The 26412-nt window shown below is 42.9% G+C and overlaps 1 pseudogene; it reads left to right on the forward strand.

Moving 5' to 3' along the window:
* The first annotated feature begins 10097 nt into the window (after nucleotides 1-10097).
* Nucleotides 10098-25153, forward strand: LOC114202010 (5'-AMP-activated protein kinase subunit gamma-2 pseudogene; annotated as a pseudogene).
* Nucleotides 25154-26412: the final 1259 nt, after the last annotated feature.

Consider the following 26412-nt stretch of genomic DNA (forward strand, 5'->3'; position numbering starts at 1 on the left):
TAGAAGTACATTAATTTTGCCTTGAACACTCCTTAAGAACAATGGCATTCCAGGATTGATTACATTAATCTAGAAAATTAAAATTGTAGAGAGTTGACAAAATCATTATATATTCCCAGTCACTCTTTTTGGTGGTAATCTTTCTTTATTTTTTGTTCCAAATAATTTATTATCTGCTAGGTCACAGATATTCTCAATAATACAAGTACCTAAGCAATACAATAAATAAGATCACAATATTCAAAATATGAAAAGACCCCAGGTGTCCAATGACAAATGAATGGATAAAGAAAATATAATGTATATATCATTATTTAAATATCCATATATCTATACATATATATGTATTAATATTACTCTGCTATAAAAACAGAATGAATGCTTGCCATTGGCAATGACATGAATGAAGCTAGAGAGTATTATGCTAAGCGAAATAAATCAGTCAGAGAAAGACAAATACCATATGATTTCCCTCATATGTGAATTCAAGAAACAAAGGAGCAAAGGGGAAACATGATGAGAAAGAGGAAAACCACTAAACAGACTCTTAACTCTACAGAACAAGCCGATGGTCACCAGAGGGGAGGGTGTGCAGGAGGCGGGTTAAATAGGAAATGGTGATTAAGGATTGCACCTGGGATGAGCTCCAGCTGTTGTATGGAAGTATAATTAAATAAAATAAAAAAGTGTATGGATGCCTATATTTCCATATATAATGGGAAAAACAGTGTCATTTAAAAGAGATGCCAGATACTTTGCATGTAATCATATGTACTTGTCAGCACTGGGCACCCATAGATTCCCATTTAAGTAATCCAGGATGAGGTTCCCTGGCCTGGTCACCTGTTTTTTGGGTACATCCTTCCCTTACTTAGACCTAGGCCATGAAAACAGTGTTCCAGTTTTCACAAATGTAAGCCAAATAGATTCAAAAAAACATGTTATGATAAAAATTCTGTTTCAAAAAAAACCCAGGGAGGACAAAGAGGTGATATATATTCACGCTATTTGGCTTTCAATAAAGCCTTCTTTATTAAGAATTTTAATAATAGTGTTTTTGTTTTTTGTTTTAAGTGGCCTGGTGAGACCAGAAATGTCCTTCACTCTTTCTGTGCTGGGATCATGTTGAAGTTTAGATCAGTGAGACCTGACAATCTTTCATGATGAGCAGCACTGGACAGGACTGCGGTTACATGGCAGTGACTAAAGCACTTTTTTTCACCAGAAATGCTGTCGGTGCTCAGAGAAGTACAGGGAGGGGAGTTCACATCCACCCACCGGGTCCCACTCAAATTTCATACCTTTGGTGGAGCAGGTATGCCAACGGGTCCCCTGAGGTGTGCTGTTGTCATAGAAACACACCGAAAGGCTGTAGTCTCGAGCATAAACATGTAAAAATGGGATGAAACTAAGTGCACCACTTTCCCAGATGTCTTTAAATGTCTCCTCTGTGCAGATGCCCCCTGCTTCCTTTTCTTTTTCTCTTTGCCCCACATCACTGTTCCTAACAGATTACAGCATCTGACACAGGTTGTGTGCATTGGTTTTATATGATGCTTTTGTCATGGCTCCTAACTGAAAAAGTGCTTCAGCAAAGTGTTTTCCATTTCTCTCTCTGATAACAACACCAAATTATGCTTCTACCAAAGAACTGGTCTAACCTGTAAAATAAAACCGATTCATTTCTTGGTTTATGCAGACTTGAATTTCTACACAAGACACCTCCATAAAAGTATATTCAGTTGAAAATTCACAGAATATAATATTCAATTACCAGCTACTTTTAAGTGTAAATCAAACTAAGGGACTTCATCAGTGCATCTGCATCCCTGGGTCAAAGCTTTGTGAAAGTCTAACATGAACCAGGAAGACTGGGATTTCCGTGAGGGCAGGAGCTCAGTAGCGGCTGCTTCCAACTCAATCTCCAGCATCTAGAGCAGGTCAGTAGACATTGGTTCTCCCAGCTGGGAAAGAGTTACTATCCATTGTATGTAGGTATTTTATTTATTCATTTTTCATTATTTTGACCTGGTAATCCAAGGATGGGCAAGTAGTAAAGTCAAGAACCAGGAAAGGGGGCTGCCTGGGTGGCTCAGTCAAAGAACCAGGAAAGGGCACCAGAGGAGAGGTCATAGAACCAGAACCAGAAGCAGGACAGAGAGGAATGCAGAGAGAGAAGAGCAGTTGGAAGGTGACTCCTCAGCTGGGACAGCACAGTGTGAGTGGGGAGGGGTTTGGCAGGAAGCAGCCAAGATTCATGGAATTCCTTCCCAGGGATCAAATAAGGAGAGAGATGTACTTACACAGACAGCTACAGCCACCTCCCTCCCACATGCAAGCCCAAAAGCCCTGCTGGGAAGAAACACAGAGGGCACAGGAGTGTGAGCTCTGGGGTGGCGGGGGAGCCGGGCACATGACAGGAGCTCCAGACCTGGGGTGGGGAGAGCGATAGCTCTAGTGTGTCTGGAGCACAGCAGGTGCCACAGGAGCACGTGCTCTGTGGCAGTCAGGGAGGCTCCTGTGCACCCACCATGGGTGTACCCTGCACTCCTCCCACAAGGACCTGGGACTAGTGACTCTCCATAGGGGACCTCCCAGCCTCACTAGCCAGTTCCTGCCCCATGGGTTCTGCGGCCTGTGGGGGCTCGGCTAGTGTGAGGAGGACACCTGGGCTGGGGAGATAAGTGTGGACTGGCTTGACCGCCCAAGCCCAGCGCCAGGGATGGCTGGGCCCTGCCAGCCAAGTGGCTTGTGCATCATCCTAGGGGGCCTCCAGGCACTGGGGAAGGTGGGGATGGGGTCAGTGCCTAATTCTTCTCTCCCTTTTCTGCAGGTGTGCCTGGCTCCATGGCACCAGCTCTGCCTTGCTTTTATCCCCCTCAGGTAGGGTGCACCCCACCCATTTCAGCTCCAACTGAGGATACCACCTGGGCAGGGAGGAGGTCAGTCAGCCCAGGCATGGTGTGGGGTTGAGGGGTGGGCTCCTGGGAGTCCCGAATGACCCTCAGAGCACCAACACTAATGGTGGGCATTTGGCTTTGTTTCCTGTTGTGTCAGGGTTCCCCCGTCTGCCCGCTTTTCCCCATGGGGACAAACCCAACCCCTCTTCCTCACTGTTCCAGCTCCCCAAGTTCTCACCAGTGCTCAGACCTGAGCAGAGGAAGTGCTAAAGTGGTAGGAGGATCTCCTCACTATCTGAGGTAGGTTAACCAGCTTTCCCCACACCAGGAACTATACCAGTGTTGCACTAGCTGAAACCACCCTTCCTGTCCTCTGGGAAGATAGGCAGGGCAGGAGGACAGAGGAGCTGGGTACACCTGGGCCAGAACCACAGTTACCTGTCTGATTGGTGTAAGTGTTTCCTAGGGGTGGGGAAAGTCTCTCGGGGTGGTCCTCTAACTTTTACAGCCCTTCGTCATTGATTAAAGTTCATGGAATGTGGTTTCTCTTATCTATGCCTTTATCCACTTGCACACATTCTTATTCTGTCTATGACTTTGGTGAAAACTGAATAAAAGGAAGCTCTGCTCATTATTACTGCTGAGACTACTGCCTGCCATAGCCAGACGTGGTCACCCTGGTCAGTGCAGGAGACAAGACCACTTCCATGCCTAGGACTCACTTCAGGGTTTTTGGTCTCCACTAACTTTGCCATTGTCATCTGGTTGGAGCTATTGTAGAAAGTGCTGGGGGCAAGTTCCAGTTTCAGTCCTTAGCTGAAATAGTGGTGGGGGGCATCTGCTGGTATTTTCTCCCCCATGCTTAACTTAAAAAAGGGTACAGTGGCAAACACGTGGTGGTTGGTGGAGTTTTTTCTTGAGTATTCTAATACAAACTATGAGTGCATTTAGCCCTTCACCAAATGCTAAAAATGCCAACATCAATTTCTCCCACCCTAGAAACAGGAGAAAGGTTTGAAAGGGGAGAGGTTTTTGGATCATGCAAATGGATTTGATTCTGCTGTACTCAGGTGGATTGTAACTGTTAAGTCAGCAAGATGAACTTAAAATTGCTATTAAATGTATATACCACATCTTCTTTCTTCATTCATCTGTCCATGGGCACCTGGGGTTTTCCATAGTTTGGATGTTGTGGACATTACTGCTGTAATATTGGGGTGCATGTGCCTCTTCAAATCATGTTTGTACCTTTGGATAAATACCTAGTTTTTGCAATTCCTGGGTCATGGGTACTTCTATTTTTAACTTCTTGAGGAACTTCCATTCTGTTTTCCCGAGTGCTTATACCAGTTTGCATTCCCATCAATGGTGTAAGAGAGTTAGCCTTTATCCACATCCTAGCCATCATTGTCTTTTCCTGTCTTGTTCATTTTAGCCATCCTGACCAGTGTGAGGTGATCTTTCATTGTGGTTTTGATTTCTATTTCCCTGATGCTAAGTGATGGGGACCATTTTTTCATGTGTTTGTTGGTCATTTGTTTATACATGAGGGAATATTACTCAGCCATCGAAAAGAATGACATCTTGCCATGTGCAACCATGTTGATGGAACCAGAAAGTATTATGCTAAGTGAAATTAGTCAGAGAATGACAAATACCATATCTTTTCACTCCTATGTGGAATTTAAGAAACAAATCAGATGAACATAATGGAATGTCAGGAAAAATAAAATAAGAGGAAATCAAAGAGGGAGGCAAAGCATAAGAGACATTTAACTGTGAGAAACAAACTGAGGGTTGCTGGAGGGGAGGTGTGTTGGGGGGGTGGGGTAACTGGGTGAAGGGTGTTAAGGAATGCACTTGATGGAATGAGCACTGGGTGTTATATGCAACTGATGAATCACTGAATTCTACCTATGAAACTAATAATACAGCATATGTCCATTAAATTGAATTTAAATAAAAATGAAAAACAAAACGCTGCTATTGAGTTTTCTCTCAGAGTTGAGGTACATTGAGGAGTTTGTATTGAAGGTAGCCTTTGAGGGTGGAGATATTAGCATGTTGCTGGACAATATTGCTCTTTCTTGACAATGAGCTCTCCATCGCTTTTCTAAGAAAGGTTAGTGTTGGGAAGATGATCTGGTGAAGACACAATGAAGATGATCTGGTGAAGACACAATGAAGGAAAATTGCCCTAATTTTCACTTTAAGCAGAAACAAGTGTTTTTTTAAGTTCATGGGAAGAATACAAGATGAGCCCTACCACCTATGTATTTCATTGTAATATCTGTGTGATTTGAAGCTTAATTTACACTTGTAATACATCTTTATTTGTTAAAAGATGTCATTTGTAGAATAAATTATTTACTGAGTATTTTTGTACCTTTCTTGACAAACAATTAATAGCCTGAGGTTTTGGTGTACTAGAGAGAAAAAGCACACAAAGCAAACTAAAATAAATATGACAGGGAACTCATAGGTGGGATTGGAGACTACAGTCTTCACTAACATGCCAGCCATGTGAAGCAGACAATGGTGGGGGTTGTGGACTGACCAGAAGAGGACACACAGAGTTTTGGGTCTGGGGCTGAGTCTTCAGGAGTGGATATTGTACAGATTAGCTGGGTAAAAGGAGAAGAGTCTGTTGAGTCTAGGAGGGAGAAGGAGCTTTCATGTCTCTCAAATCATTATGATTTGTTTAAAGCAAAGAAGATTATTTGCAGTGACCAGATTGAGACGTGTGGTTGTACATGCTCTCCTATCAGGACGTACCCTCTAAACCTGGAAAACTTCTGTTTATAAATCAATGTAATTCCTCCTCTGTGAAGTCTTCCCTGATTTTCACAACCAGAGCTTTTTCCTTTGATTTCCACTTTTCTCGGTTCTCATAGAAGTACATGTGTAAAAGCAGTTATTTTCAGTCACACTGACTTTACATTTTGCCAATTCCTGTTTTCTTCATTTATTTTTAAAGATTGAGATATAATTGACAGGTAACATTCTATTCCTTTCGGTGTACAACAGAGTGATATATGTATTGTGAAATAATCACCACCCCATTCAGGTTAACATCTTTCCCATAGTTTCATGTATCCTTGTGAAAGAATTTTAAGAATTTTGTCATAGCAATCTTCAAATATACAATAAAATATGACTAACCATTGTCACCATTAACTGAAGTCCTCATAAAACCAGTTTTGCACATTATTCACATCTTCTGTCTTTAAGTCACATATGTTTGCTAAAGGCAGAAGAAGGCCCTTGGTTTTCTTTTCATTCAGAATAGTTTGTCCCTGTGGTTGTAGCTTTTCAACTGCAATGGCAATAACCCTCTGGTGCCTGGCATAGTCATTGACATGTGGTTAAGAGCATGGTCAGAAGATACTGGCAGAGGGGCGCCTGGGTGGCTAAGTCATTAAGCGTCTGCCTTTGGCTCAGGTCATGATCCCAGGGTCCTGGGATCGAGACCTGCATCGGGCTCCCTGCTCAGCGGGAAGCCTGCTTCTCCCTCTCCCCCTCCCCCTGCTTGTGTTCCTTCTCTCGCTGTGTCTCTCTCTGTCGAATAAATAAAATCTTAAAAAAAAAGAAGATACTAGCAGAGCTGAGTCTCTGTGGGACCAGGTAGCTGCTGAGCAGAGAGTCATGAGGTTTTGAAAACTCAAGCAAGAAGATCACTCTGATTCTGAATCTGGATTTGCAGCTGGAAAGCCCTGCAGTTCTTACTGTGAAAAAGAGGGAGACCTGAGAGCCACTTCTAGAGTGACTGTGAGTCTGAGCAAGGAAGGGAAGGAGCCTGGGCTCTCTGGCAGTTTATTCTAGACTGATCATCAATCCTTGGTATGCTTGCATAGTTGGGAATTATGAAGTCAGCAAAGTAAGACTATGTTCATTCATTCCATAAATGTTTATTTAAAAGTGTCTCATTTGGCTGAGGATGTGCTAGACTGAGGAATGTAAGCGATAGGATGAGGTTCCAGATGCTGACAAGCTGCTTCTGCCCACAGGAACCTCGTAACTGGGACACAGATTCACATTTGAGGCCTGTCTGTATCACATTAAGGAAGATGAACTGGTTTATTCAAGTGCGTAAACGTCACAACATTTTTGAGTACTTGTGACATGCCAGGCATTGACACTGGATGCTCTAACCTTTTAGTCTAGGAAAATGTCACGAATGAGTCTGGGTAGGGAGAATGTGTGTTGTTGAATGGGCCCTCAGATGCTGCAAGAGAAGCATGATAATATCAGTGCCTGTGCTGACAAGGGAGTGAGTGTGTTTCTAATGGTTAGAGGAAGTTAGAATATCTTAGTCATGCCTATAATTGAGGAGCATGATTGTTCTGCTCCACGGATAGTACCTCGATGTCAACTGTGGAGGGTCACACAGTTTAGGGCCGACTTACCACTGACTTAATCTCACACAGTTCTAATCATTGTCAGCTAGATTATAGAGCACTCCCTCCAAACATTTGGTAGTATACAGAGAAGAAATGCCAGGTTTTAATCAACCCCTCGTAGAGATGACTGTTGTCTGCATGTTGTTTTAATTCCATGGTGTGTATGGGACCACTGTTGGCTAATGGCTCAAAAGAAGGATGATAGAGTTCTTTTTTTTTTTTTTTTTTGGAATTGAGAAGAACCTCTGTCCTCATGTTGGAAGTTCTCACTGAGAGAGGTTCCTTCACTATAAAGAACGAATTCATGAATGTATATGCCCATCTTCATGAGCATTAAAAACGTCTCCAAATATTCCCGAGACTAAGTTGCTAAAAATGTCAGTCAACAACAAAAATAAAAAAGTAATGGATTATAGATCATTTTGAGAATTTAATACACTTTCCATCTTTAATTTATTGGAAGGGTTAAACTCCAGAATATATAAAGAACTTACACAACCCAACATCAAAAAACCAAATAATCAATCCCATCAAATGTTGAGCTGAAGGCATGAATATTTTCCATAGAAGACATCCAGATGGCCAAGAGACACAGGAAAAGATGCTCAACATCACTCATCATCAGGGAAATGCAAGCCAAAACGAAGCAAAGATACCCCCACACACTGGTCAGAACAGCTAAAATAAACAACAGAGGGAATAAAAATAAAATAGATGTTGGTGAGGATGCAGAGAAAGAGGAACACTGTTACACATCTGGTGGGATTCCAAACTAGTGCAGCTACTGTGGAAAACAGTATGGAAGTTCCTCAAAAAGTTAATAATAGGACTACCATACAACTCAGTATTTGCACTATGGTGAATTTACCCCCAAAATACAAAAACAAAACAAAACAAATCACAAACAAACAACAACAACAACAAAAAACCCCACCAAAAAAAAACAGAAAACTAAATCAAAAGGTTATATGTACCCCTAGGTTTATAGCAGGATTATCTGAAATCACCAAATTATTAAAGCACCTCATGTGTCCATCGACTGATGAATGGATAAAGAAGAAGTGGTGTATATATACACAATGGAATATTACTCAGCCCTCAAGAAGAATGGACTCTTGCCATTTGCAATGACATGCATCTAGAGAGTATAATGCTAAGACAAGTAAGTCAGAGAAAGACAAATACCCTACGATTTCACTTATATGTGGAATACAAGATACAAAACAACAAGCCACGGAACAAACAGGTGGTTCCCACAGGGCAGTTGGGTGGGGGATGGGAGAAAGAGGGAAGGGATGAAGAGCACAAGTATCATGTTGAGCACTGAGTAAGGTACAGAACGGTCGAATCACTGTATTGTACCCTTGAAAGTAATACAACACTGCATGTTAACTCCATTTCAACAAATGACCAGGAAAGGAAGAGTTATGGCTGACATTTAAATGCAAGGAAACACCTGTCACAAATGGAGCCCATTAGACAGATCGGTGGCACTGCTTCCCTTTTGTTTTCAAACGTCGGACTAACTGTATTTAAAACATTCAGAGTTTTCATGTGGCCATACTTAGATCTAACTAGATTACATCTAGACACCAATTAGATTAGAAACCAATAGGAAAAGTGAGTTAGAAACCATTCTTATGCGAAAATCCAGCCCCCGTCTCTTCCTGAGTCTTGTACTCCAAACCACAAGCAGAGAGGGACTGGTGGTGTTAGGGATGCCGAGCAAACACTGGGGTGCTGTTGAGGCTTGCTCCTGGCAGGCTTCAAGGGTCAGGCACCTCAGTGTCAGGGGTGCCCAGCAGGGCACAGGAGCAGATGACGTGGCCTGTGTTCAAATAAGAGAGCATTCTGTCCCTTGTGGGGCACCTATGAATGTCTGGAGGACATGTGTGATGGGCGAATGCCTTGGGGATATTGAGTTCGTTGTTGCCAGGCCTAACATATTTTCCCCCAAAGGAAATCAGAAGTCCAGTGATTAAATGTATATGCAGAGCTCAGATGGTGCAGGAGTAGGAAGGCCCTAAGTTTGTCTTGTCCCTTGAGTATAACTAAATGTTACCAAATCATTATGAACACTTGAGAAATCAATAAGAGATATGAGAAAAGAAATCCTGCATGTCTGCCTGTAGAAAAGCCACCACAGTTTGGAATGCAGGAGGTGGGGAGACTTGATTCCATTGTGATATAGCTCCGGATATGGTGGGAGGGCAGCTTGAGGAGGGGAGCACCAAGTATAAGCAGCAGAGCACAAAATGGGAACCTTTAGAGGTCTGCTACATGGGGATGTTCCCTGCTTAGAGGTGCTCAGGTGCAAAGTAAGGCAGAATCCCAGATGTGACAGCATGGTCTGAGGACCCCTCGGGTCACGAAGAGAACATGTGGTGCCTTGGTGCAGCAGAGTTCCCAAGCATAAGAGCTGGGACGCTGGCAGCACCAGTGAGTCTAGACGCCTGTTTCTGCCCTGTGTTGTCATAAACTGCAAACCGCTGCATGGTAGACTGATCACTCTCCTGGGAGGGGCTTTGCAAAGGCAGAAGCGTGGGGAGACCCTCTCCCTCCCCTGGAAGGAACAGAGTGAGTCTGCACCGAAGAAGTACGTCAAATTTGGAGTTTTGAAAATCAGTTGTAAGCCAGCACAAAGGCAGCCTTGAATACAAAGTTCTCAGGGAACCCAGGGAGACGATAATGATTAATTTATTTTCTGTGAGGGCTCACTGAAGAGTGGGAGAATGAATGTTCAGTCCCAGGGCTAGAGAGGGGGACACTGCCATATTCATCCTGCCCAAAGGGCTGAATGCCCTGTAGGGAGCAAATCAGCGCCACCTACTGGAGGCCGGAGCAGCTTACACCAAGGCCGGCCTCCCTGTGCATTGGAAGAGCTGTTCCCCTCGGGCAAGTCCACCTGAGAAGTAGCACAACAGGCCCCTCCCCCAGAAAGTCCAGTACAAAGAACTCACTCTCACCATGTTTACTGATCACAGAGGGCTGCAAAGTTTCAGCTCTTGAGGAACACAGTATAGAGCACTATCCCCCAATGCACAACTGAAAAAAGAAGAATAAATAATTCATTAAGATTATAAAATAGAAATTCTATGTAAGTGGTAGAAGGTAAAGAATGTATTTGAAGAATTCCTTAAAACACAAAATGATTTTAGTGTTTATAGTTTTCTTATTTGGAACATATTCTATTTTCTCAGATACAGTGTCCTTGCTATATTTTAACTTGAACCCCCACAACCACACACATTACCGATAAAAATAGTCCCCAAAACCTCAAAATAAAATTCAATTCAATGAAAAGTGTCCTTACCTAGGAGATTTCCCCTGCAAAGACACATCCATAATATTTACTGTGTCATTTATATTGTAGATGTCCAAGTATTCATTTATGGAACACACAGCATGTGTGTTTATGGATCTCACTGCAAGAGATTTCTCCAGGATGCAGGGAGAGCACCTGTGACATTGACACAGAAGGTGGCTTTTCGGGCCACAGCTTGAGTTGTTCACACACACAGACTAACAGTGTTGAGGAAGAATGCACTGCCTGGACACACAGCAGATCGAGGTCACAAGCCCCCAGGCATGTCTGGGATGCTGCATTCCCAGAATCGGTCCTGAAGACACACAGATGGTCTCCACTAAATATGCCTGATGTGTCAAGTACCTTAAATTCCCTGTGTGGTTGAACAACAAATGGCATCATCACCTTGCCAGAGATTCCCCTTCTCCTGAGGTGTGACAGCAGGGAAGTAGGGAGGCTGTGGCAGCTGGTCTCATCAGGGAGGTTCAGGCTAGTGGTGGGACATTAGCTCCAGCTGACCTCCAGGTCTGCAGGTTTGAGAGGGCTCACATGACAGCTCACTTCCTCCTGCAGGGTAGTCTCCACATCTGCCTCTAGACTGCACCTGGAGGAACGGGGGCAGATGGTGGACGTCCACAAGGCCACCTGCAGGTAAGTGCAGGAGCCTGGTGTGAGCGGACCTCACTTCCTGCTCTGGCCTGCCCACCCACAAGGTGGGTGCCAGCATTTCTCAGCACTGGGCTTGCATCAGCAGTGCTTGCAAGCCTTAGCTCAGCCTCCAGAGTGTATCAATCCCTGTGAATGGATGGAGCACAGGCATCACCACTTCCATCCAGCTGCTTCCCCGGATCTCCACTCTGATCCATGGCCAACACATTCTCCAGCAGGGGCCATAAGCTCACTCACCTCCAGCCCCAGTGTTTCCACTCCACTCTGGCATTACACCAAAAATTTTAGGTAAACTTTTAGTTTCCCCAAATCTTTTGGGGAACCTGAAATCTTCATTTATGGTGAAGTTAAAAGATAACTTCAGTCAAATTCACTGCATGACTAAATGATTACCAAATACGATAAAATAATTTACTGAACATTGGTTTACGTACTTTGGGCTTCCTCATTACAAAGCAGCTAAAGAGGAATTTGGGTCTCTTAGTGAACGTGTTTTGTGTTTTATTGATAGATTATACTATGAAGAAGCACATGTTTCCAGGAATTATGAAATGTATTCATCAATTTGCCAAACTAAAGAGTGGTGGTACAGCACACGGTTAACAACTGCTTACTACTTCGTTTTGACTAGAAGTTAAGGGTTGAAAATTTTTGTTTTTCAAAATTCAGAAACTTAGTATTCCTACTTTTGTAGTAACATATTTATTTGCATAACCTCAATAAGAACATGTTCTCCTTGTGACAGAAAACAATTGGAAATGTTTGTCATGTTGCCAGGGATTTGACTGGAATGGTATATTTAAGATAGATGTGAATAGACTCATATCTGACCAGACAGCTTCACGGTATAGGGTTGACTTTATGGAGCCGCTTCAGCCCCTTGGAAAGAGCAGCCTGAACCCTTGTTTGCAAGGTTCCCAGGACCCTTATCAGGTGAGGGAAGAAGCCCACTTCCAGAAGGGCAAGTGCAAGAACCTCAGGATATTTTTGAGACATCAAGAAGAAGACTTAACGCAAGGCTTTGGGGCTTGCAGGAAAAGTCTGCTGGCAAGTATTTGGGTGGGTCACTGGCCTTGAGACGCCATTCAAATTCTTTCTTTTTTTCATTTTTTTAAAATTATTATTGCTATGTTAATCACTATAGATTACATCATTAGTTTTGGATGTAGTGTTCCATGATTCATTGTTTGTGCATAACATCCAGTGCTCCACGCAGAATGTGCCCTCTTTAATACCCATCACCAGACTAAACCATCCCCCGAGCCCCCTCTCCTCTAGAACCCTGTTTGTTTTTCAGAGTCCATTGTCTCTCATGGTTGGTCTCCCCCTCTTTTTTCCCCACCTTCATTCTTCCCTTCCTACTGTCTTCTTTTTTTTTTCTTAACATATATTGCATTATTTGTTTCAGAAGTACAGATCTCTGATTCAACAGTCTTGCACAGTTCAGAGAGCTCACCATAGCATATACCCTCCCCAATGTCTATCACCCAGCCACCCCATCCCTCCGACCCCACCCCCACTCCAGCAACCCTCAGTTTGTTCCCTGAGATTAAGAATTCCTCATATCAGTGAGGTCATATGATACATGTCTTTCTCTGACTGACTTATATCACTCAGCATAACACCCTCCAGTTCCATCCATGTCATTCCAAATGGCAAGATCTCATTCCTTTTGATGGCTGCATAATATTCCATTGTGTATATATACTACATCTTCTTTATCCATTCACCTGTAAATGGACATCTTGGCTCTTTCCACAGTTTGGCTATTATGGACATTGTTGCTATAAACATTGGAGTGCACGTACCTCTTCGGGTCCCTATAATTGTATCATTGTGGTAAATACCCAGTAGTGCAATTGCTGGATCGTATGGTAGCTCTATTTCCAACTTTGTGAGGAATCTCCGTACTGTTTTCCAGAGTGGGTGCACCAGCTTGCATTCCCACCAACAGTGTAGGAGGGTTCCCCTTTCTCCGCATCCCCGCCAACATCTGTCGTTTCCTGAATTGTTAAATTTAGCCATTCTGACTGGTGTGAGGTAGTATGTCTTTGAGGTTTCTATTTGGATTTCCCTGATGCCAAGCGATGTTGAGCAATTTTTCATGTGTCTGTTGGCCATTTGGATGTCTTCTTTGGAAAAATATCTGTTCATGTCTTCTACCCATTTCTTGATTGGATTATTTGTTCTTGGGGTGTTGAATTTGATAAGTTCTTTATAGGTTTTGGATACTAGCCCTTTATCTGATATGTCATTGGTAAATATTTTCTCCCATTCTGTCGGTTGAGTTTTGGTTTTGTGGACTGTTTCTTTTGCTGTGCGAAAGATTTTGATCTTGATGAAATCCCAATACTTCATTTTTGCCCTTGCTTCCCTTGCCTTTGGTGATGTTTCTAGGAAAACGTTGCTACAGCTGAGGTCGAAGAGGTTGCTGCCTGTGTTCTCCTTTAGGGTTTTGATGGACTCCTGTCTCACATTTAGGTCTTTCAACCATATGGAGTCTATTTCTGTGTGTGGTGTAAGGAAATGATCCAGTTTCATTCTTCTGCATTTGGCTGTCCAATTTTCCCAACACAATTTGTTGAAGAGAATGTCTTTTTTCCGTTGGACATTCTTTCCTCCTTTGTCAAAGATGAGTTGATCATAGAGTTGAGGGTCCATTTCTGGGCTCTCAATTCTGTTCCATTGATCTATGTGTCTGTTTTTGTGCCAGTACCATACTGTCGTGCTGATGACAGCTTTGTAATAAAGCTGGAAGTTCGGAATTGTGATGCCGCCAGCTTTGCTTTTTTTTTTTTTTTTCCAACATTCCTCTGGGTATTCAGGGTCTCTTCTGGTTCCATACAAATTTTAGGATTAGTTGTTCCCTTTTTTTGAAAAAAAGTGGATGGTATTTTGATGGGGATTTCATTGAGTGTGTAGATTGCTCTAGGTAGTATGTACATCTTCACAATGTTTGTTCTTCCTATCCATGACCATGGAAAGTTTTTCCATTTCTTTGTGTCTTCCTCAATTACTTTCATGAGTATTTTATAGTTTTTTGAGTACAGATCCTTTGCCTCTTTGGTTAGATTTATTCCTAGGTATCTTATGATTTGGGGTGCAATTGTAAATGGGATCGAATCCTTAATTTGTCTCTCTTCTGTCTTGTTGTTGGTGTATAGGAATGCCACTGAACCCTGTGCATTTACTTTATATCCTGCCACTTGCCTGAATTCCTGTATGAGTTCTAGCAGTTTTGGGGTGGAGTCTTTTGGGTTTTCCACATAAAGTATCATATGATCAGCAAAGAGTGATTGTTTGACTTCCTCTTTGCTGATTTGGATGCCTTTGATTATTTTTGTTGTCTGATTGCTGTGGCTAGGACTTCTAATACTATGTTGAATAGCAGTGGTGATAGTGGACAACCCTGCCATGTTCCTGAACTTAGGGGGAAAGCTCTCAGGTTTTCCCCATTGAGAATGATATTCGCTGTAGGTTTTTCATAGATGGCTTTTATGATATTGAGGTATGTTCCCTCTATCCATATACTCTGAAGAATTTTGAGCAAGAAAGGATGCTGTACTTTGTCAAATGCTTTTTCTGCATCTATTGAGAGGATCATATGATTCTTGTTCTTTCTTTTGTTAACGTATTCTATCACGTTGAATGATTTGCGGATGTTGAACCAACCTTGCAGCCCAGGGATAAATCCCACTTGATCATGGTGAATAATCCTTTTAATGTACTGTTGGATGCTATTGGCTAGTATTTTGGTGAGAATTTTTGCATCCAGGATCATTAAGGATATCGGTCTGTAATTCTCCTTTTTGTTGGGGTCTTTGTCTGGTTTTGGGATCATGGTAATGGTGACCTCCTAAAATGAGTTTGGAAGTTTTCCTTCCATTTCTGTTTTGGAACAGTTTCAGGAGAATAGGTATTAATTCTTCTTTAAATGTTTGGTAGACTTCCCCTGGGAAGCCATTTGGCTCTGGGCTTTTGTTTGTTGGGAGATTTTTTATGACTGTTTCAATTTCCTTAGTGGTTATAGGTCTGTTTAGGTTTTCTATTTCTTCCTGATTCAATTTTAGTAGTTGATACAGCTCTAGGAATGCGTCCATTTCTTCCAGGTTATCTAATTTGCTGGCATAGAGTTGCTCATAATATGTTCTTATAATTGTATTTCTTTGGTGTTAGTTGTGATCTCTCCTCTTTCATTCATGATTTTGTTGATTTGGGTCATTTCTTTTTTCTTTTTGTTTTTTTTAAGATTTTATTTATTTAATTGACAGAGAGAGAGAGAGAGAGAGAGAGAGGGAACACAAGTGGGGGAGTGGGAGATGGGGAAGCAGGCTTCCCGCCGAGCAGGAAACCCGATGCGAGGCTTGATCACAGGACCCTGGGATCATGACCTGAGCTGAAGGCATTCGCTTAACTACCTGAGCCACCCAGGTGCCCCCCCTCTTTTTTTTTTTTTTTTTGATAAGTCTGCCCAGGGGTTTATCAATCTTGTTAATTCTTTCAAAGAACCACCTCCTAGTTTCGTTGATCTGTTCTACTGTCTTTGGATTTCTATTTCATTGATTTCTGCTCTGATCTTTATTATTTCTATTCTCCTGCTGGGTTTAGGCTTTATTTGCTGTTTTTTCTCTAGCTCCATTAGGTGTAGTATTAGTTTGTGTATTTGAGAACTTTCTTGATTCATGAGAATGCTTGTATTGCTATATACTTTCCTTTCAGCACTGCCTTTGCTGTATTCCAAAGATTTTGACAGTTGTGTTTTCATTTTTATTTGTTTCCAAGAATTTTTAAATTCTTCTTTAATTTCCTGGTTGACCCATTCATTCTTTAGTAGGATGCTCTTTATTCTTCATGTATTTGAGTTCTTTCCAACTTGCCTCTTGTGATTGAGTTCTAGTTTCAAGGCATTGTGGTGTGAAAATATGCAGGGAATAACCCCAATCTTTTGGTACCTGTTGATACCTGATTTGTGACTAGGATATGATTAATTCTGGAGAATGTTCCATGGGCACTAGACAAGAATGTGTATTCTGTTGCTTTGGGATTGAATGTACTGAATATATCTGTGAAGTCCATTTGGTCCAGTGTGTCATTTAAAGTCTTTATTTCGTTGTTGATCTTTTGCTTAGATGATTCGTCCATTTCAGTCAGGGGGGTGTAAAAGTCCCCCACTATTATTGTATAGTTGTCCATGTGTTTCTTTGCTTTTGTTATTGATTGCCTTATATAATTGGCTGCTCCCATGTTAGGGGCATAGAGATTTACAATTGTCAGATATTCTTTTGGATAACCCTTTAAGTAGGATATAGTGTCCTTCCTCATCTCTTATTACAGTCTTTGTTTTAAAATCTAGTTTGTCTGATATAAGGATTGCTACCCCAGCTTTCTGTTGGTGTCCATTAGCATGGTAAATTGTTTTCCACCCCCTCACTTTCAATCTGGGGGTGTCTTTGGGTCTAAAATGAGTCTCTGGCAGACATCATATTGATGGGTCCTGTTTTTTAATCCAATCTGATAGCCTGTGTCTTTGATTGGGGCATTTAGCCCATTTTCATCCACGGTAACTATTGAAAGATACGAATTTAGTGCCATTGTATTGCCTGTAAGGTGACTGTTACTGTATATCGTCTGTATTCCTTTCTGGTCTATGCTGTTTTTAGGCTCTCTCTTTGTTTAGAGGACGCCTTTCAATATTCAATTGCAGTACTTGTTATTTACACCAAAGACACAGATGCAGTGAAAAGAAGGGCCATATGCACCCCGATGTTCATAGCAGCAATGTCGGAAATAGCCAAATTGTGGAAAGAGCCGAGATGCCCTTCAACAGATGAATGGATAAAGAAGATGTGGTCCATATATACAATGGAATATTACTCTGCCATAAGAAAGGATGAATACCCATCATTTGCTACACAGTGGAGTTCTGACTACTGCCTGTATAATTGCTATAGAATTTGCTACTATAATCCTATTTATTTATTTATTTATTTATTTTTAAACCACAAACATTTATTTTCTCACAATTCTGAAAGGTAGAAATCTGAGATATAGCTGTCTTCAGGGTTGATTTCTTCTGAAGCCTCTCTCTTCAGCTCGTTTGTGGCCATCGTCTCACTGGGTGTTCTCATCAAATTGCCTTTGGTGTATCCATGTCTTAATCTCTTCTGATAAGGGCTCTTCATATATTTGTCTAGGGTCCCCACTTATAATTAATTTTAACTCAATTACCTCTTTAAAAAAAGTATTTTTCTTTTTTTTAATTCATATTAGTTAACACATAGGATATTATTGGTTTCAGGAGTAGAATTTGCTGATTCACCACATACAGACCACACCGAGTGCTCATCCCAACACCTTCCCACCCGTATACCCATAACCCATTTAAGCCATACTTCCACCCACCTCCATTCCAGCAACCTTCAGTTTGTTCCCAAATGTTAAGAGTCTCTTATGGATTGCTTCCCTGTTTTCCTTTTATTTTATTTTTCCTTCCTCCCACCTATGTTCATCTGTTTTGTTTCTTTTTTTTTTAAATTGTATTTATTTATTTGACAGAGAAGGACACAATGAGAGAGGGAACACAAGCAGGGGGAGTTGAAGAGGGAGAAGCAGGGTTCCTGCTGAGCGGGGAGCCCGAAGTGGGGCTCCATACCAGGACCCTTTGATCATGACCTGAGCCGAAGGCGGACTCTTAACGACTGAGCGACTGGTGCCCCATCTGTTTTGTTTCTTTAGTTCCACATATGAACGAAAAAATGTGGTATTTGTCTTTCTCTGACTGACTTAATTTGCATAACTTAATACGCTTCCATCCATGTCCCTGGAAATTACAAGATTTGATTCTGTTTGATGGCTGAGTCATATTCCATTGGTATAATTATAGATATATATATTATATCACATCTTCTTTATGCTATTCTTTTGTCTGTGGGATCTGGACTCTATATTTTGGCAATTGTGCATATTTGTGCTATAAACATTGGAGTGCATGTACCCCTTAGAATCACTATGTTTGTATTCTTTGGAAAAATACCTAGTAGTACAATAGCGGGGTCTTAGGGTGGCTTTATTTTGCACTTTTTGAGGAACCTCCACACTGTTTTCCAGAGTGGCAGCAGGAGTTTGCATTCCTACCAGCAGTGTAAGAGGGTTCCCCTTTCTCCACAGCATCACCAATACCTGTTGTTTCTTGTTTTGTTAATTTTAGCCATTCTGACAGGTTTGAGGTGGTATCTCATTATGGTTTTGATTTGTATTTCCATGATGATGAGTGATGTTCAGCATCTTTTCATGTGTCTGTTGGCCATTTGGATGTCTTCTTTGGAAAAATATCTGCTCCTCTCTATTTAGATGTGCCCTTTCTGGGTTAAGTCTTTCTACTTGTGATTTTAGCATGGCTGCTACCCAGGCAGTAGATGTACTCCCCATTGACTCTGATGCTTCAGCATCACAGGATTGTGTTGTAAGGCCTGAGAGTTGCTTCCCCCCTCTTTTTTGCTGATGATTCCATATCAAAGAGGGCTGTCTCCAGTAAACACATTTCTGGCCAATCAAAAGGACCTCCAGGCCAACTCCACACCCCTAGGCTCCTTTGTTTTAGAGAATCTGGGTGGATTTTGACACCTGACCATTTGGGCCACTTGCCTTTTCGCTTGTTCTGCTTGAAATTCTCACACTTATCTTTAAATTCACCAATAATGAGCAAGGCTTGAAACCTTCAGCCCCCACCAACCACCCCAATAACTGCAGAAACCTATCCCCAGCTGCTGTATCATTTCGAGGTCTTGCATGTAATACATCTGGGTGTTCCCAGTGTTTCCTGGTGGCTGTTGCTACTGGACAATGTGAAACCCTAGTAGAAAGCACAAGGGTGGTCCCCAACAGGCAGAGAAAGGGCAGAAGGGTATGGGGGCTGTCTGGGAACTGCACTGGCACATTTGCAGATGGTACGCCCAGTCCATCTGCTACTCAGGACCTGTAGCGTGTAGACCCTTCCACCTCTCAGAGTCCCCCCATCTCCTGTCCCTGCCCCAATCAGCCTGCAGCCCAACACAGGGCCCTGTGCTCAGAACCAGATCTCAGGTGGACAGGATGCGGGATCCAGGCTCCCAGGGGAGCAGGAGGGGAACCCTGAGAGAGATTCTTGAGGGGAGGGTCCATGATGCTTCTCAAATCCTGAGACCTGTGAGCCTCAGGTCAACACACCTACTTCCTCTTTCTCACCTGAGAAAGGAAACCTGGGCCACAGTGGAGAGGGAGCCAGGATCTGTCCCCAGAAAATACCAGCAAGGACAGTGCACAACAGCTTGTGTGTCCAATATGGCCACGGTTGGAGGAGGGCAGGCGAAGGGGAGAGCTACCTGGTGTTTGCCAAGCCGTGCTGTCTGGTGATTGGCTACAGGAGAGAGCTAACAGCTAAGAGTCTCCTGGTGATTGGCCAGGGAAAGTGGGGTGGAGACAGCCATCAATGATTGGCCAGGGAGAGTAGTTTGGGGAGAGCCACCTGTCAATTATCTTGGTACAGTATATGGACCTCAGGATTCCAGGTGCAGGCCCCTCCCTCCCTTACTCATCCAGCGACTCTGTAAGATACATGAAAGGTCAGGAAACAGAGCAGGAAGAACACCCCAAACCCAGAGAAGGGGGTCATCTATACCCACACATGAGAAATTTGAGGCTACTACCCAGGCACAAATGCCCCTCTCGAGTAGAGGGCCAGTGTGGTGTGGTGTGTGAAATTAAAAGCTGTTCCCTCTTTGGGGGGTTTACTCCCAAGTGTCAGAGTTTCATGGCTAGATGACAAGAACTGGCTGGTGTTGCAGCCATTCAGAGTGCAGTACCCACGTTGTGTCACTGAGCCAATATGCTGGTGGATCCATGGCATGCAGGCCTCTGGCCTGGGGCTGACTTCAGGCTGATGCTCTGGTAACATATCACTTGGGAAGCCTTTATCTTTTGGGAAGCTCTCTCCTGAGTGAGCAAAGGATGCCAAGATCTTACAGGAGAGAAAGAACCAAAGCTGGGAGAGCTATCAATGGGAATCAAAGCCATAGATAATACTTTAAGAGAATGGGGTGGAAACCTAAATTCATACAAATAGCTTTTAACAAAAGCAAGAACAGTAATAAATAACTCTCCACAAAAGAGTTTAGCCTAACAAATTCCTTGACAATGTCTGTGGAAGAATATCAATGTTTTTGTTTTTTATTATTTTTTAAATCACTTTTTTAATTTTGTATACAAGATGGACAAGATTAGAAGACATTGCCCAAGGACCAAGGCTCCCTGGATATGGAACTGCATGAGGAGGGAGTTGGGAGCAAGGAAGGAGACCCAGGCCCTGAGCACAGAGGAGTCCTAGGGTGAGCTCCTCCAGCCTGAGCAGAAGTTCTCCCTACTGGAGATGGAGGTGGGGATGGAGGTGTCAGGGGCAGGCTGAGATCCATGAATTTCATAACTTCCTTGGCCAAAATCAGGGCTTCCTGGAAGGTTTTGCCTTCCAGGCCTCATGTTCAAAGGGGAGAGGTCACCACACATGCACAGCCCAGGAGGACATAGAAGGGAAGCTGGGCTGTTAGGAGGGACACCTCCAAGAGTGGAGGTTGCATAAGCTTTAGGATGCTTATTATGTTTAAATAAATAGTTGTGTTGGGATGCAAAAGAAGAGTTTCAGGATGTTTGTGAAGCACAGATCACCACCATGGCACCACACTAATCACTGCATTCTCCAGATGGTGGGCAGGGGTCTCCATGGCTCTGAGACAGTGGCCATGAACCCTAGGGAGCTGACAGTCAGTACAACCTGCCCATCCTAGTCAACATTGCTCATACACACTGGCTCCTCTAGAACTCAAGACCAGCCCCTGAGGTGGGTGCCAATCTGGTAGAATGGAAAAGGGAAGCAGAGCATCTACAAACATGTATCTGGACATAGACCAGTTCTGACCCACGAACTCATAACCCTTTTGGCAAAAGTTGGCTCCAAACTTTTGCCATTTAAAGTCGCATTGAAACAAGAGCATTCATATTCCATTGGCCAAGTTGTCATAACTTCAAATAAAAAGGAAATGTGGTCCATTGGGAGGGCCATGGCCAGGAAAGGATGGTGAAAATATGGGGACAAATGATACAATTTACTTTAGTTTCCTAGCTTTTTCTCCACTCAAGGGAATGATCTTCCTTATTCTGTTCCCAGTGCCCAGCACCTTGCCTGGCAATAATTAAGAAAGACAAGAAGCTTGAAGAAATGAGTATGCCCAGGTTTTTCTAAGCATGGTTATGTTTCTAATTCTTTTCATTTTCGATCTAGAAGGATTCAGCTTTGAATCTAAGCACACTCATTTGTAGCTCAGGATTTTGGGCAATAATATTAATAACAGTAAAATTAAGAAACAATATTTCTCTAATGATTACTGTGTACTAGAAACACTGCTAAACCTGTTAGGTTTGTGCTGACATTTCGATTTTCAAAAACATTAATGAGGTAGGCATTGCTCTCTCCATGCTATAGATGAGGTGACTGTGAATAAGAGAGCCTCAGGAATGACTCAATGTCAAACAACTAGGAGGAGGTGGAGCTATGATGTGTACCCAGGCCCACTACGCTGTATAGCCTCCTTTCATGCAACATATTGTAGCGCTGCTACATGCTAAGGTAAACCCAACTGATGTCACTTTCCTCATCTGTAAAACAGGAATAAACAAGTACATGGCCACTCGAAAATCGTTACCAGGTTCACAGAAAAGCCCTATATCAATAGCGTGACACACTGAAGCTTGCACTCTGGGAACTCAGCAACTATTATGTTGTCCATCTATCTTTTCCATTTCATGTCTGACTCCTGCTGCCAGATTTATGGAAAGTTTCCTCAAGACGTGATGCTCAAAATCCACAGTTATATGTGTTTTAAACCTACACTGCTCAACCACTAAGACTCTCCTAGGCCGTCCACTGAAATTTTCTCCAAAATCAAACCATTACCAGTGCATTTCTAAAACCCTTGGGAAGACTCTCCCAATGGCTCAGCATTTCCCCTGGCTGCTGAGGTATTCATGACCTTGATGGATTCTGAAGTTAGCCTCCCCACCGGGAGGAGGATTTATAGAGGTGTCTTGAGGCAGGCACATCCACATCTCAGTTGAGTAGTTGGACAGAACGCAAGCAAGAGGCAACGGTAAAGTTGGCAGAGTGATCTGTGAGGTGCCATGCCAAGGAGCAGGGTGGGTCTTCCCATACTCTGCTCAAAAATTTCAGACATCAAGTGTGGGAGGAGCAGTTTCTCAGCAAAATCAAGGGATATTTGTTTTAGTGATCACAGTGTTGGACAAGAGGAGGGAGAAACATTTAATGAGTACATACTGTGTGACAGGAACTTAGACAAGAAGGCTACTGGATCCTGAAATAACAGGTCCATTTTACACTCAGAAAACAGAGCCTCTGAGAAGTGAAATAACTTGAGCAATTTTTAAAGATAAGATTCCAAGATGGGGACATAACTCACCTCACCTAAGGTGAGAAGTGAACACAGCTCCTCCTTGGACACCCCAAATCTACACCTATTTGTAGAGCAGATCCCCCTGAAAGAGAACTGAGGGCAGCCTGAACAGCTTCTGCAAAACAGGAGACAGAGACAGAGATATCATGACACAGGAACCACCCTTCAGGAGCATGCTACCTGCAGTGGGGAGGGATATTTCTGGGGGCTGTAAGCTGATTTGTCTTCCCTGGGTCACAAAAAAAGAAGCTGCAGTTTATATTATTTTCATTTTTTAATTTTTTTATTGATTTATTTGTCAGAGAGAGTTGGAGAGCAAGATCGAGCATAAGCAGGAGGACCAGCAGGCAGAGGGAAAAGTAGCCTCCCCACAGAGGAATGAGCCAGATGTGGGACTCTATCCCATGATCCTCCTGGGATCATGACATGAACAGAAGGCAGACGCTTAACTGACTGAGCCACACAAATGTCTCAAGAAGCTTCAGTTTAAGGAGCAACTAGAATGAGAAGGATCCACCCCAAGAGCCCCCTCCCCCAAATCTGGAGGGGGTGTTGCTGGATCTCGTTCTGTGTTGAGGCACTGGCAAACACCATGGGTCACATTTCCCTCCACCTTGATAACATGGACAGAAGCAGGGTCTGAGCACCCTATACAGCTTACCACCTCGATGAGCCTTGGTCCCCAGCCTACTCAAACCCAGCTGTGCCAACAAGGCCACCCCAGCATGTCACAAAATGGGACGCCCCTGGTCAGCATCAGTGACAGCTCCTGACAACAAACCGATGTGACACAGGTTTTAAGCACCCCAGAACACTCTAGGTCTGCAGGACTCTGACTTCTTGGGTACCCCTTGTAAGGAGGGCTATGTGACTTGGGACACTACTGCATCAGCTGCACCTGCCCTGACAAGGAACCCCTTAAGTGGAATGTGCAGAACACCCCAGCCCACATACTGTCAGGACACTCAGAGTGCTGAAGACAAAGGGACACACCAGCTTCTGCCCACTTGAGACTCACCCATCTTTCTAGGACATCCTGGGCACAGAGAACCATTCCGAATCCTGAGTACACTTCAGCTATAGCTACCGTGCCAAAGTGCCTTCTCTGCAGAGAGCCCTGGGACACCCCAACCTACACCCACTTCAGCTACAGCTGTCCTGCCAGGGTACGCACTGTGCACAGCACCCTAGAAAACCTTAGCTCCTGATCGATTTCCTTTCCAGCCACCCTCTGCACAGAGAGCCCTGTGACACCAGTTATATCCAGTTCAGCTTCACTTAACTGACATGGATACCCTCAATGTGAAGATACATGAACCCATATATTTATTGTACCAAGACTTTCAATATCCACGATATGGAAACAACCCAGGTATCCACCAGAGATGAATGGATAAGGGCTGCCCTTCAGCCTAAACACCACCTCCCTACATTCCTAGCCAGTTGGAAGAAGCACAAGACTCAGAATGTGGGTTTTCATGCTCTTCACGAGGGCACACAAGGTTCACCACATCATTCCAACCCCTTAAAGCATGTTGTTTCTCATACAACTTCACAAGTTAGAAAGGCTTTTTTGTCTTATCAGTCAAATAGTGTTCCATCAGGGCCACTGCATAACACACAACAAAGTTTTGTAGGAATGTTAACAATTACAGATTTCATAAATACACCACAGAGATAGGATAATCACCCCAGTACAGATTTATGAAAGAGAGGCACAAAACATTGAAACATGGAGGGAGATTTCTCACCAAGAAACACATAAGTCTTTAGTCAATATAGCTCCACAGGCAAGCCTCTTCCATGTTGTAAACTCAATGATCAAAAATAAAATCCACACATAGCCAGCTATTGATCTTATCAGTGGAAATGCACTTTATACACTTAACCACAAAAAGAATCCTCAAGTTCCTCCAGCATTTTATGTCTGATCTGTCAAACCTGCCTTCATGATGCCGAACCCAATTGCTCTTTTGTTTGGGACCCAGCACAATATCCCTTCATCCAGCAGGACACTCCCATCAGGAAAGCCTTGAATGTCTCTGTAGAAAGATGGTTGCCTGCCTTCCCTGGGGTGCATGAGTCAGGACAAGTTGTAGATATGTATTCCAAGTCTGATGCTAAAGTTGCTGTTGAGAAAACATACAATAACCAAGCTATCACAGTGACTGAGGCCCTCGGCACTGCTCACAGAGTCTTGAGGGTGCTGTGGAGTGCAGTACACTGCAAATCCTGGACAGACCAGTGCGGGCTGAGCTTTGCGGGCTGCTCATCACAACTGAAGCAGATAGCGTTGTGGGTGCCATTTCCCTGTCAGAGAGGTGCCAAGCCCTGATACTCATGCCCACAGGTGCCAAACAGAAGGAGACAGAAGCAGAATGACCACTGTGCATGGAGCAGACCGTGGAGAAAATGTGAACAAAGATTCTGGGTCAGGTTCTGCCTCCTGAACACTGACCATGACAGAAGACAGTCGAATGGCTAAGAATGTGTATCAGGGTTTGGTGATGGGTATTTTTCCCAGTGATGTTGAAACCCAGCATAAGAAACAGATTTTATGTGTTTCAAGTTACAGGAATTGCATTAAACCACTGTTTTAAGACCTTTGAACAATTTCAGATGCTATTTTATCACAGTTCACTGCGTCCTGATCTTTTTTTAATTTTTCATCTCAAAGAATTCACTGGTCTGCAACAGGTCATATGACATAAGGGAGAGCATGGCCTAGTCAGACCTCATGCCCTATATCAGCACATGGGGTATTTCATCACTGTATCCTGCGGTAGCAGGAGGCATGTGGGACCGAAATGTGAAAGCCTTTCAAACTTTCTCAAACCACTTCTTTTCATTAGATTGATGGAAATGCTCTAATTTGTATATAAATAGTTAATTTGTAAAACATAACCACAGTCTTATGTTTAGTGTGTTTTCAGATCTATAATGTAAACAAGTCTGCTTTAAGACAGGTTTATTTATTTCTCCTTTCATGCAATATTTTACACACCTTGTAGGGCAACTTCAACAAAGCCATTAAAAACCATTGGTTGTTATTGTATATGGCAACTTCCTCATTTATGTTTGCATCTGGAATGGATAGGAGTTCGAATATAGACACTGTTAGAGTTGAAATGTTGATGTTTCCAAAAGCATGTGTGGCGACCTGCTCTGCTAGACTGGAAAAAGGCAGCTGTTTGAGGAAAGAAAGTCCTAGGAAAACGTGGATTTTCTCCTTCTGTTGAAATGTCAAATCATGATGTCTGTTTGACTGCTGATGGATTGTTGTTGCAAAGTGTTATTATGACATATGCAGTACTGTCACGGAGTGAAGAGAAACAATCCTTCCTAATGTAAGTCCTCTGAAAATGTCCACACTGTACATAGTTATTAGTATAGTGTGCTTTTTCTTGCTTTTATTTGTTTTAGAAGATTGAAAAATTAAAAAAAAAACTTACTAGCTGCAAAAAAATCAGATGAATGGGTAAAGAAGATGTGGTATATACACACAATTGATTATTACTCAGCCATAACAATAAAGGATGAGATCTTGCAATTTGGAACTACATGGTTGGACCCAGAGGGCAAAACAAGTGAAATAGGTCAGAGGGAGAAAGACAAATACCATAGGATTTCATTCCTATATG

This window comes from Eumetopias jubatus, unplaced genomic scaffold, assembly GCF_037043125.1.
Source record: "Eumetopias jubatus isolate StellerSeaLion01/CBP00866 unplaced genomic scaffold, mEumJub1_p1.0 scaffold_5, whole genome shotgun sequence".
NCBI lineage: Eukaryota > Metazoa > Chordata > Mammalia > Carnivora > Otariidae > Eumetopias > Eumetopias jubatus.